The following is a 13618-nucleotide window of genomic DNA, read 5'->3' as shown; positions in this document are numbered from 1 at the left end:
TGGCTGCTTTACTATAAATTAATTGACCATATAAGCATATGTTTATGTCTGGGCTCTCTATTCTATTCCGTTGATTTGTGGTCTATTTTGTGCCAAAGTCACGCTGTTTTGATTACTGTAACTTTGCCATATAGTCTGAGGTCAAGGAGCATCATACCTCCCACCTTCTTTTTTTAAGATTTCTTTGGCTCTTTGGGGGTCTTTTGGGTTTTGCACAAATTTTAGGATCATTTGTTCTAGTTTTGTGAAAAATTCCATTGGTATTTTGATAGAAATTGCATTGAATCTGTATGCTTTTGCTTTAGGTAGTATGGACATTTTAACAATGTTAATTCTTCTGCCTCATGAGCATGGTGTATCTTTCCATTAATTTGTGTTTTCATTTATTTCTTTAATCTTTGTCTTATATTTTTCTGAGTACAGATCTTTTACCTCTTTGGTTAAATTTTTTCTTAGTTACTTTATTCTTTTTGATAAAATTGCAAATGGGACTGCTTTCTCAACTTCTCTTTCTGATAGTTGGTTATTAATATAGGAATGCAGTAGATTTCTATATATTGATTTTATATCCTGCAACTTTATACTTCTCTCAGGTTAGATTCAGTTTATCTCTCATGTTTTTGGTCATAATTATTGTCACCCATTAATGTAGCTGACACATATGATCTTTATTCATTTCCGAGGAAGCAACTAGGGATTGAATGAAAAAATCAGACCTTTCCATAGAGGGGGTGACTTTTTGACCCTTTGTCCAAACTTAGGAACTTCTATAACTGCTAAATTTCTGAATTTTTTAGGGGGAAATTTGATTTTGGGAAATTGAAGGTTTGTGAGTAGAAGGCAAGGTACAAAGTGAAAGACTTATGGTCACCTATCATTAATCTCCTTAGATAGTATTTGGATGATTATCATTGTCACAACTTTTTGAGATAGGATAAAAATAGTAGTTTCACAATTTTAAGGAACTGTTTGAAAGATAAATACTATAATTTCTGTAATTACAACAATGATTATGAGCCAAATCTCTTTAATTATGTTGTCACATGGAATCTTCACAATGATAGGAAGTAACTCCATTTTATTAATGTGACATTAGGACTCAGGAAGATTAAACTATTTGTTAATTTCCTGTAGATAAACCTCATTCGTGTTATTAATCAGATTATTTAAGGTAGTGCTTGTACTTACGATGAGTATATACGATGTTCAAAAGTTATAAAATTTTACCATAAACATTGCCAATAAATTTTCCTAGTCTTAATGATCTTCATTTATAAATTCATACATGAAAGTGAAAGTGAAGTCGCTCAGTCGAGTCCGACTCTTTATGATCCCATGGACTGTAGCCTGCCAGGCTTCTCCACCCTTCTCCAGGGGATCTTCCCTATCCAGGGATCAAACCCAGGTCTCCTACATTTTAGGCAGACGCTTTACAGTCTGAGCCACCAGGGAAGTCCAGAAAATTCATGCATACTCTTCTAAAAATATTAAAATAAAATAAGTTACTTAACAATATCCTGTTTTCACATGTATGTTTGTTTTCAATATTTATTTACATGGTTAGTGTTTCTAGAACATCTTCTTGAGTGTAATTTCTTTTTATTTTGGGGGGGAGCAGCTTATTAGTTATTCCTTTCACAATTTCTTCTGTTGTAATGCAAAAAAAATGATCATCTCTTCTGATATCTGATAAAGCACATTGGATTATGCTAATTTTACCACGATTTGACTTTTTTATATTTAAATTTTTTATTCCGTATGAGATACTTCATTTTTCAGATAAAGATATGGATTACTTTGTTCTTTTTCATATTGCTATTCCAAAATTTCAGTTCATATTTAAAATAATCATTTTCAGCTTATTTTTAAAAGTGTAATTATAATAGAGAATGTTCTTATATGTATCTGGGCCAATTCTAATCTTTCTCTCCTCTAATCCACTGTAGAATATATCCATTTCAGTAGTAGTGACATGGAGTTTTCTTGTTTGTTTCTATGTAACACATTCTATTACCTGCTAAGGTAGTCCTTCCTTTCCCCCTACACACTGTTGATCTTATTTTTAGGTATTATGTGATATTTTCCTTGTTTATAAATAAATTTCAGAATCATATGGCTAAATTTCTCACACACATAGACAAAAGTCTTGATCAGATTTTAACTGAATTCCATTAACTCTATAAATTTACTAGATTAGACCTGATTGGAGAAGGAAATGGCAACCCACCCCAGTATTCTTGCCTGGAGAATCCCAGGGACAGAGGAGCCTGGCGGGCTATAGTCCATGGGGTAACAAAAGTCAGGCACAATTTAATGACTAAATAACAGACCTGACGGCAGCATTTACTTTTCCTTTTCTAAAATAAGCACACTTATCTACATGTTTCTGTCTACCTCTTTATCTGTATCCTAAACTATGGGTTATACATTCCTTTTTCTTTTCTTCTTTTTTAAAAAAATTTATTTAATTTCTGGTTAAACTAATGAACTGAGCATAATTTTTTGGTGTAATTATTTTCCATTCATATATTTCTTATTATCTCAAAACTTTAAAGTTTCAGAATAATTTTAGATCTGTTATAATAATTTAAAAATAATTATTTTTAACTTTCCAAAACTTGATAATATTAGTTTTCATCCTTACTGAATTTCCCAGAACTCTTCAAGTAACACCATAGAATAATAACATATTTATTTTATACTTGATTTAAAATTGTTTTAAAAGTAAATGGTGGGATATGTATTCTTCATTTTATAAAAAATAATTTCTAAATAATGTAGATAATATTTTATCACTGAGTTGGTGTTGTTTTAGGCAGAGAGTTTCCTTAACAATTAAAGATAAGTTAAATGCCCTGAAGAAGGGAATGGCAACCCACTCCAGTATTCTTGCCTGGAAAATCCCACGGACAAAGGAACTGGTGGGCTACAATCCATGAGGTCACAGAGTCAGACACGGCTGAGTGATGTTCCCTCTACTGCTATTCTATTGTATTTCTCATATATTTATAGAAAAGGCAAAAGTTATCAAATAAGTTTTTTTATCTATTGAAGAAGTCACATGATTTATTTTATTTAGCTTTCTTGTATTGTACATTACATTTACAAATTTAATGATGAACTACTCTGATTTATACACTGAATTGCTATTCCTAATATAATATACTTGGTCAAGGTGTAAGAGCCATGTTTTTAAGATTTTTTTTTTTTTTTAATAAGAGGGAGTAAATTCAGGTGGGTGACCAAGATGGTAAAAGATGTGGGAATGACATCATATGAAAACTAGAATATTTAGTCTGAAGTAGAGTGCACCTAGATTATCCCTCTTTGGGGAAAGAATGGTGGTTGATAGTAAAGTTTAAAAATCTTTCATGTTAAAACATTATTTTTTATTCAAAAATTTTCTAGAGGGAAGACCTCTATAAGTTACAGAAATAAAGATTCGGTAGCATTTTTAAAATTAAGTACAAAGTTTTAAAATCTAAATGTCCTTATTCATAAACAAGTGAGTCTTCTTATCAGTATAAATGTTGAAGCAGAGACCAGATGAACTGTGATCTATAGAAAAGCACCTGCATTGGGTAGGGGGTTGGTCTGGATAAACATTAAGGTCCTTTCTAATTGAAAAATTATAAATATGTAGTTCTTTGGGGGAAAAACCACATTTTGCTACATTATCTCTGCTCTGTAAATGATTTTTCTAAACTGATGTGGTAGGCAGCATTCTAACAGGGCCCCCTGATTCTTTACTCTTGGTGTAGTTAGATAGGAGGGTAGAAAACCAAGCCGTCACAGACATATCACTAGTTAGGCAGTACAGAGTGCCTCAAAAGATCAGGGGGAGAGAAAAGTCCCAAGAACTTAGATATCTGGATAGAGCAAATAATTTAAACTGCGGAGAAAAAGCACTAGAGTCTTCTAGTCTTAAAGAGACTAGAAGAGTTGGCCAAAAGGTAATTTTCAGAAGGGTATTAAAACTAATGATAACTATATTTTAACTAGAAGTAAAAGTTTGAATAGAAGTGAGGGAGGGATAAAAGTTAAGTTCAATTCAGAACACTGGGCCAGAGACTATAAAATGTTGGAGGGCAGCTCCTGAGCAGAGAGGCAGGGATGACCAATGGCTAAAGACTTTTGACTCCTAAATTTGTGAAGAAGGCCTTAGTTATATTTTAGGAAGCATTATTTTGCTTCCTAAATTAATAGGATTGTTGTGGTTTACAAATAGCAAGTGGAGCCAAGTACTATATATACTGTTTTTGTTAATATTTATTCATGTACCTTTTATTATAGGTTTCCTAGGTGGCGCTAGTGGTAAAGAACCCTCCTGCCAAGGCAGGTAGACATAAGAGACACAAACAGGTTCAATCCCTAGGTCGGGAAGATCCCTTGGAGGTTAGCATGGCAACCCACTCCAGTATTCTTACCTGGAGAATCCCATGGACAGAGGAGCCTAGCAGTCCATAGGGTTGCACAGAGTTGGATATGACTGAAGTGACTTAGCATGCACGCACACCTTTTATTATGGGTACAATGTAAAAATAAAATATGTATACATTTTACTTTTTAAGGAGTACTAGGGGAAGTATCAAGTAGTATAACACTGCTTTCTTCAGTAACTGCCTGTTGCATGAATAACCATAGTAACTTAAGATGAGGCACTTACATCATCTAATAAAAGCTTTCTCTGAAGAAGCGTTGATGTCTTGGAGGTAACTAGGAAAATGTCTTTATAATTTGCTATGAAATCTTGTTGGTTCACACTCTTGGGCATCCCCTGGGTAAAATCTGAAACTGGCCCCTGTACCCAGAGGGCAAGGAGAAATTAAAGAAAGGGGCATACCATTCAAATTGGTAGGTGATGGTTCTAATAAGCAAGGAAACTTATGCATGAGGTTTGTCTTGGGCAGCCTCAAGACAGATAGATCTCTGAACCTGCTCACCAGAATCTCAGAAGTTTCTAGAGAGGCCTTAACAGGATTCATTGCCTGGAGGTTGCATCCCTGTGATGGCTCTGGCTAGAGAATGATGAGCTTCTCAGGTGGTGTTAGTGGTAAAGAATCCGCCTGCCAATGAAGGTAGACGTAAGAAATGTGGGTTCTATTCCTGGGTTGGGAAGACCCTCTGGAGGAGGGCACAACGACGCATTCCAGTATTCTTGCCTGGAGAATCCCATGGACAGAGGAGCCTAGGGTCCATAGGGTCACACAGAGTTGGACACAACTGAAGCGACTTAGCATTCATGGAATGATGGGCAGAATGTATATTCCCAGGACAGGGAAGGAGGAGAGGAGCCTCAGATTGCCTCCAGTGACATCCTCTCAATTACTTCCTTGGTCAGATCTCAGGATGTTTTCAGAGATAGAACCAACACAATGTCCTACAATAGCTAATTATTGATACCACAGTTAGTCCCCTACATACCAATGAACTCCATTCCCTGAGTATTCATAAGTTCACTTTGTAAGTCCAACAAAGTTAACCTAGGCACCCAACTAGCACAACTGGCTATGTAGTACTGCACTGTAATAGGTTTATAATACTTTTCACACAAAAAATAATTAAAAAGACACAAAAAATAAAGAATTTTAAATCTTACAGTAGAGTACCTTGAAAAGTACAGTAGCGTAGTACAGTACAACAGCTGGCATACAGGGTCTGGCATTGAGTGAACAGGCAAGAAAAGTTACTGACTGGAGGAGCAGGGGGAGGTGGGAGATGGTAGAGCTGAAGGACTGTCAGCAGTAGGAGACAGGGGGCGAGCTGCAGTTTCTCTCATGCCTGACTTCGATGGAACACATGTTCCCATCTTTGAAAGTTTGTACCTTGAAGGTTCGTATGTAGCAGACTTACTGTACCATGAACTGAATTGTGTGGTAGTGAGCGTTCACTCATAGTTGTTCCTTTTTTTCCGCCTCGGGATGAATTCCCTGTAGACAGAACACACTTCCTTGCCACACTGACTTTGGGGTTGCCCACGTGGCTCACTATGAGCAATAACAAGTGTGTAGAAGTAATAGTGTGTGAGGTGTGAGCAAATACCCTCCAGCTTTCTCATACTTCTGCTATCCACAATGAGAAGAGCATGCCAGAGATGTTCGTTTGTCCCGAACCCCAGAAAGAAAGACTTATGGAGCAAATCTGAACCCAAACTGCTACATGTAGGAGCCGAGTGCAGTTGAACTGGACAAGTGGGCTCAAACTGACTCAGTACAGTTCAGTTCAGTTCAGTCACTCAGTCGTGTCCGACTCTTTGCGACCCCATGAATTGCAGCACGCCAGGTCTCCCTGTCCATCACCAACTCCTGGAGTTCACTCAGACTCACGTCCATCGAGTCAGCGATGCCATCCAGCCATCTCATCCTCTGGTGTCCCCTTCTCCTCCTGCCCCCAATCCCTCCCAGCATCAGAGTCTTTTCCAATGAGTCAACTCTTCGCATGAGGTGGCCAAAGTACTGGAGTTTCAGCTTTAGCATCATTCCTTCCAAAGAAATCCCAGGGCTGATCTCCTTTAGAATGGACTGGTTGGATCTCCTTGCAGTCCAAGGGACTCTCAAGAGTCTTCTCCAACACCACAGTTCAAAAACATCAATTCTTTGGTGCTCAGCCTTCTTCACAGTCCAACTCTCACATCCATACATGACCACAGGAAAAACCATAGCTTTGACTAGACGGACCTTTGTTGGCAAAGTAATGTCTCTGCTTTTGAATATGCTGTCTAGGTTGGTCATAACTTTCCTTCCAAGGAGTAAGCGTCTTTTAATTTCATGGCTGCAATCACCATCTGCAGTGATTTTGGAGCCCCCAAAAAATAAAGTCTGACACTGTTTCCACTGTTTCCCCATCTATTTCCCATGAAGTGATGGGACCGGACTCAGCAGAGCCACAGATAACATGAAGATTTCTGAGTAAGAGGCAAACATTTGCTGTCATAAACCACTGAGATTTCAAGATAGTTATAGCTTCTTTATTTGAGCAAAACCTGACTCATACAAATATTCAATTTTCTAGGTGTGAGGGAGCTCTATTTTTGTTATTTCAACTCTACAAAGCTATTATAATAAACTATTATAACAATATAATAGTTATTAAAATAAAATAGTATTAATCTCTCAGTGTTATAAATGAAAATACAACCTCTGAAAGATTAAAAAATTTAACTTATGTCATGCAGATAATCTGTGGTTTAATCTGAATTGTGTCTGAATCTAACAGCTATTTTTTAAAAAATTCTTGCAGTATATTTAGGAAGGGGACCTTAGTTATTTTCCTGCTGCTGCTGCTGCTAAGTCACTTCAGTCGTGTCTGACTCTGTGCAACCCCATAGACGGCAGCCCACCAGGCTCCCCTGACCTGGTGCCTTTTAAATACACTTCATGTTCTGACAGTCAGAAATTTTTCTTTATTTGGAAAAGAGATGTTAGCTTTTCAAATTAAATAGCACTTTTTGAGTATGACTATACATAGGAAGGTATTTGCAAATGCATAAATTTTGGCTGTTAATGAATTATAACATAAAAACGTACATTGAAGTTACTTTAAAAGTGCAATGCACGTGAAAGGATAATATGTGGCAACCATATGCAGTAAGTGGAGATGATATGAGAATGTCATTCTGTTACACTTACATTAACTCTAATCACATTTTGTAGCTGATGCTCTTATGAGGGCTGCCAACTAACATTTTAGGTAAATGAAGAGCTAGGATATATAGCCTCCAGAAAGCAGGCACCTCTCCTGTCAAATAGGTAATTACAGAGGCTATGACTCCATTAGGAAAATGGTGGCCAATCAATGTAAACTCTAAGAGCTCAGATCCTTTGTAATTGATTGAGAGATTCAGTGACTTCAATGCAATTGAGTTTCAAATGTAAGAAGCCAGTATTTGGCCAGATGGCTGACGTGAATTCCAGAGGGAGTGTATGAATTTTAATGAGAGTGACAGCTACACAATTTGAGTCACATGTGCTAATACTGAATGAAATATGCAGATCAATATTGAAACTGCAGCCTGGGGTATCCAAGCTTTCATTTTTTATGTCCTAATACTCATGTTTGTTTCTGCAGGTATGCAATTGCTATTATACAAGTTCTGGAGGAACTTGTTAATGCAAATCACAATTGATATTTGGGATTATAGCCTACTTCTTATTTCTGCTGAGATTTCTCATTATATAGTTTAGGATAATTTAGAGGGTCTATTTCAGAAGTGTCCAGTTTATGCAAACAAGAAGCATCTGGGTTTATTCATTCACTTAACAGTTCCTGCAAGGTTAATGTGAATAAGATGCAGGATATGGAGGTAATCCATAGTTGAATCAGACATGATTATGGATTCTGTCCTAGAAGAGCTTCAAAATCTAATAAAGGCAGAGGGAGAAATATAAATATTTTAAAAAATCATTACAATACTAGTTTGCAACTGATGAGTATTGTAGGAGAGGTGGACATAAAGCAGTAGTTCTGTTCAGTAACTGGGTCAACTTATGGTGAGTAATTAAAAAATACAAATAAGGGAGAAACCTGCACTTCTGGTAATAGCATTTGAGGTAATTCTAACCAACATTATCAACAAAAATAATAGGACTAACTGGACAACATTTTGTACTTGAGGGTACAAATATGTTGAAGGATCGTGGAGCCAAGAACTGGGTGAAGACAAATATTCAGAGATGAGGGCAGCATTAAGGTTGCTTTACATTTGCAGATTATTGAAGAGATGATCAAAGTCAGTCAGTTCAGTCACTTAGTCATGTTTGACTTTTTGCGACCCCGTGGACTGCAGCACTCCAGGCCACCCTGTCCATTGCCAGCTCCCGGAATTTACTCAAACTCATGTCCATTGAGTCGGTGATGCCATCCAACCATCTCATCCTCTGTTGTCCCTTTCTCTTCCTGCCTTCAATCTTTCCCAGCATCAGGGTCTTTTCCAATGAGCCCATTCTTCGTATCAGGTGGCCAAAGTATTGGAGTTTCAGCTTCAACATCAGTCCTTCCAATGAACACCCAGGACTGATCTCCTTTAGGATAGACTGGTTGGATCTCCTTGCAGTCTAAGGGACTCTCAAGAGTCTTCTCCAAAACCACAGTTCAAAAGCATCAATTCTTTGGCACTCAGCTTTCTTTATAGTTCAACTCTCACATCCATACATGACCACTGGAAAAACCATAGCTTTGACTAAATGCACATTTGTTGGCAAAGTAATGTCTCTGCTCTTTAATAGACTGTCTAGATTGGTCATAACTTTTCTCCCAAGGAGTAAGCGTCTTTTAATTTCATGGCTGCAATCACCATCTGCAGTGATTTTGGAGCCCCCAAAAATAAAGTCTGTCACTGTTTCCATCGTTTCCCTATCTATTTGCCATGAAGTGATGGGACTGGATGCCATTATCTTAATTTTCTGAATGTTGAGTTTTAAGCCAACTTTTTCACTCTCCTCTTTCATCAGGAGGCTTTTTAGTTCTTCGCTTTCTGCCATAAGGGTGGTGTCATCTGCATATCTGAGGTTATTGATATTTCTCCTGGCAATCTGGATTCCAGCTTGTGCTTCATCCAGTCCAGTGTTTCTCTTGATGTACTTTGCATATAAGTTAAATAAGCAGGGTGCTAATATACAGCCTTGATGTACTCCTTTCCTGATTTGGAATCAGTCTGTTGTTCCACGTGTAGTTCTAATTGTTGCTTCCTGACCTGCATACAGATTTCTCAAAAGGCAGATCAGGTGGTCTGATATTCCCATCTCTTTAAGAATTTTCCACAGTTTGTTGTGATCTCACAGTCAAAGGCTTTGGTGTAATTAATAAAGCAGAAGTAGATGTTTTTCTGGAACTCTCTTGATTTTTCGATGATCCAGCAGATGTTGGCAATTTAATCTCTGATTCCTCTGCCTTTTTAAATCCAGCTTGAACATCTGGAAGTTAATGGTTCACATACTTTGAAGCCTGGCTTGACAGACTCTCAAGGCTAAGAGGACAGAAGTTGAAGTCTAGGGTCTGTCAGAAAACGTTGCTTTGTACTTTAAGTTTGGACCCTGAAGGGCCACACTGAGCAGTAAGGAAGACTGGAAAGCTTAGAGTCAGATTTGTGGTTCAGAACAGTTCAATCCTTACAGGTGATTTCTGGTTCCTCAGGGTGCCTGACTCAAGCAACAAAATAAATCCTTTCTGTAAGAAGATAGTATCATTGGAGGCTTAAAATTATTTCTAGGAATACAATGTCCATTACATGATATAAAAATTTCCTGGAACACTGAGACACAAGTTGATAAAAATGAGACTATATAGAATTATTAAAGATTTAAAAATAACTTGACTTAGTAGATTCAAGGAAATAAAAGGAAAGCTTAAAAAATTTAGCAGAGTTGGAGATGATTTAAAAAAACGAGAAATTCTAAAAAGAAGGAAAAATTTTAAAAAAAGAGTTAAGAATCTGAGTAGTAGTCTTTGCTTTAAAATAATTTATTTCAGCTGTACATTTAAGTGTCCTTTTCTCTATGTAATATTGTTGCTGTTCAGCCATTTCCGACTCTTTGCAACCCCATGGACTGCCGCCACTAGGCTCCTTTGTCCATGGGATTTCCCAGGCAAGAATATTGGAGTGGTTTGCCATTTCCTTCTCCAGGGAATCTTCCTGACTCAAGGGCTGAACCTGTGTCTCTTGCATCTCCTACTTTGATAGGTGGGTTCTTTACCACTAGCATCACCAAGTATATTGCCTAATAAAAATGTATAAAAGATATACAAAAGCTAAATTGTATGTTTTTTGTCAGATTCTAAAGAATATTTTAAATCTGTGAACCTATTATTTTCTCCAAATTTTTGTAGCAATTTAAAGAAATAAGTGATGTTATTATTTCACCATGAAAAGTGAAAGTATTAAAAGGTTTTCTGGGCAGGGAGTGAATTTCTGCAAGCTGTATAAAGGTCATAATGCTCACTTTGCTGCTACTGCTGCTAAGTCGCTTCAGTAGTGTCTGCCTCTATGCAACCCCATAGATGGAAGCCCACCAGGCTCCCCTGTCCCTGGGATTCTCCAGGCAAGAACACTGGAGTGGCTTGCCATGTCCTTCTCCAATGCATGAAAGTGAAAAGTGAAAGTGAAGTAGCTCAGTCGTGTCCGACTCTTAGAGACCGCGTGGACTGCGGCCTACCAGGCTCCTCTGTCCATGGGATTTTCCAGGCAAGAGTACTGGAGTGGGGTGCCATTGCCTTCTCTGTAATGCTCACTTTAGAGGGCGGTAAATCGAGGGTACAAGCTGCTAACCAAGCCTGTTAGCCATTCCTGCTGCTGCCCTAACAGAAAGGAAAGGGGCTCCTCATAGCTGCCCAGGCAGACTAAGGCTCTACAGACACTCAGGGACAAGTGGCAGCACCTCTGGTTAGGAGTACATTACTCCATGAATTGGTCCTCTGCCGGTTCCCCATTCTGACTCACCCATCATTTCTCATCGGCCTCTCAAGGGCTTTCCACCTCTAAGGTTCTCAAATCGCATTGTAATTGCCCTGAGAGTTTTTTAAAAAATGGCTCCAGAGACTCTAGTTAATTGGTGCAGCCTGGGCAAGGGGAGTTTTACGAGCTCCCCAGGCGCCTCTAAAGTGCAGCCACGTTTGAGCGTCAGCACTCCACTGCGGCAGCGCGGGTCTGCTTGCTCTTTCCTGAACACACCCAGCGTGCTCACTCACAGCTGTGCCTTCTTCGTTTCCTTCAGTGTCCCACTCCCACCTGGAAAACTTCTCGTTCTACGATACTCAATCAGAAGAAGCTCTTCCAGAAACAGTCAGGTCTCCCCATTTGGAAATGGCAGATCACCTCATATATCCCTTTAATAGAGCTAACAGAGACCATGTAATTTATGATCCCAACCAACATGCTGTTGAATGTAAACGAGAACACCACTACTAATTATGCTGGGTGACAGGTGTCAACTAGGACTACCCCAGGCAAACTGGAACGTCGGACCCTTCTGGTTATAGCTCCCACGATATCAATCAGGAATCACAAACTTGTCTTCTTGTCTTCCACTCTTGTGTGAAAGTCATTAAGGCAGGGACAGCCCTTCCTCATCTCTCTAACCTCAGTACCCAACACACGTTAACTGTTGAATTGATGTTTCTTTAAGAAGTCCTCTATTTTATAATGATTAAATGCATGGGCTGTGTTACCAAAGAAAGTGAAAGTGAAAGTCGCTCAGCCGTGTCCAACTCTGCGACTCCATGGACTATACCGTCCGTGGAATTCTCCAAGCCAGAATACTGGAGTGGGTAGCCTTTGCCTTCTCTAGGGGATCTTCCCAACCTAGGGAGTGAACCCAGGTCTCCCTCATTGCAGGTGGATTCTTTACCAGCTGAGCCAGAAGGGAAACCCCAAAATACTGAAGTGTGTAGCCTATCCCTTCTCCAGCAGATGTTCCCGACCCAGGAATCAAACTGGGGTCTCCTGCATTGCAGGCAGATTCTTTATCAACTGAGCTATCAGGGAAGCCCATATTTCACCATCCAGATGGGAAAATAAGATAGCAAAGAAAAGTTTATGGTCACACAGCTGGGAAATTGCAGAGCTAGGTCCCATAGATTTGCCTGACCTTACTCCAGCTCTTAACTCTAAGTTAAAGAGTAAAGGGCTAAGTTCCTTTGAGGAGGAATTGTTACTGGTGGTGGTATCAGTGATGTTGCAATGGTTAAATCTTCTGCTCCAGTTAGTCATTCTTTTTTTTTTTTTTTTTAACTTTACAATATTGTGTTGGTTTTGCCATATATCGAAATGAATCCGTTTTCAGTTTATTTTTGTTTATGGTGTTAGAAAGTGTTCTAGTTTCATTCTTTTACAAGTGGTTGACCAGATTTCCCAGCACCACTTGTTAAAGAGATTGTCTTTAATCCATGTATATTCTTGCCTCCTTTGTCAAAGATAAGGTGTCCATATGTGCGTGGATTTATCTCTGGGCTTTCTATTTTGTTCCATTGATCTATATTTCTGTCTTTGTGCCAGTACCATACTGTCTTGATAACTGTGGCTTTGTAGTAGAGCCTGAAGTCAGGTAGGTTGATTCCTCCAGTTCCATTCTTCTTTCTCAAGATCGCTTTGGCTATTCGAGGTTTTTTGTATTTCCATACAAATTGTGAAATTATTTGTTCTAGCTCTGTGAAGAATACTGTTGGTAGCTTGATAGGGATTGCATTGAATCTATAAATTGCTTTGGGTAGTATACTCATTTTCACTATATTGATTCTTCCAATCCATGAACATGGTATATTACTCCATCTATTAGTGTCCTCTTTGATTTCTTTCACCAGTGTTTTATAGTTTTCTATGTATAGGTCTTTAGTTTCTTTAGGTAGATATATTCCTAAGTATTTTATTCTTTCCGTTGCAATGGTGAATGGAATTGTTTCCTTAATTTCTCTTTCTGTTTTCTCATTATTAGTGTATAGGAATGCAAGGGCTTTCTGTGTGTTGATTTTATATCCTGCAACTTTACTATAGTCATTGATTAGTTCTAGTAATTTTCTGGTGAAGTCTTTAGGGTTTTCTATGTAGAGGATCATGTCATCTGCAAATAGTGAGAGTTTTACTTCTTCTTTTCCAATTTGGATTCCTTTTATTTCTTTTTCTGCTCTG

Source organism: Bos mutus, chromosome 8 (assembly GCF_027580195.1).
Source record: "Bos mutus isolate GX-2022 chromosome 8, NWIPB_WYAK_1.1, whole genome shotgun sequence".
NCBI lineage: Eukaryota > Metazoa > Chordata > Mammalia > Artiodactyla > Bovidae > Bos > Bos mutus.
The sequence above is the reverse complement of the archived record's forward strand: the minus strand, read 5'-3'. Positions refer to the sequence as shown.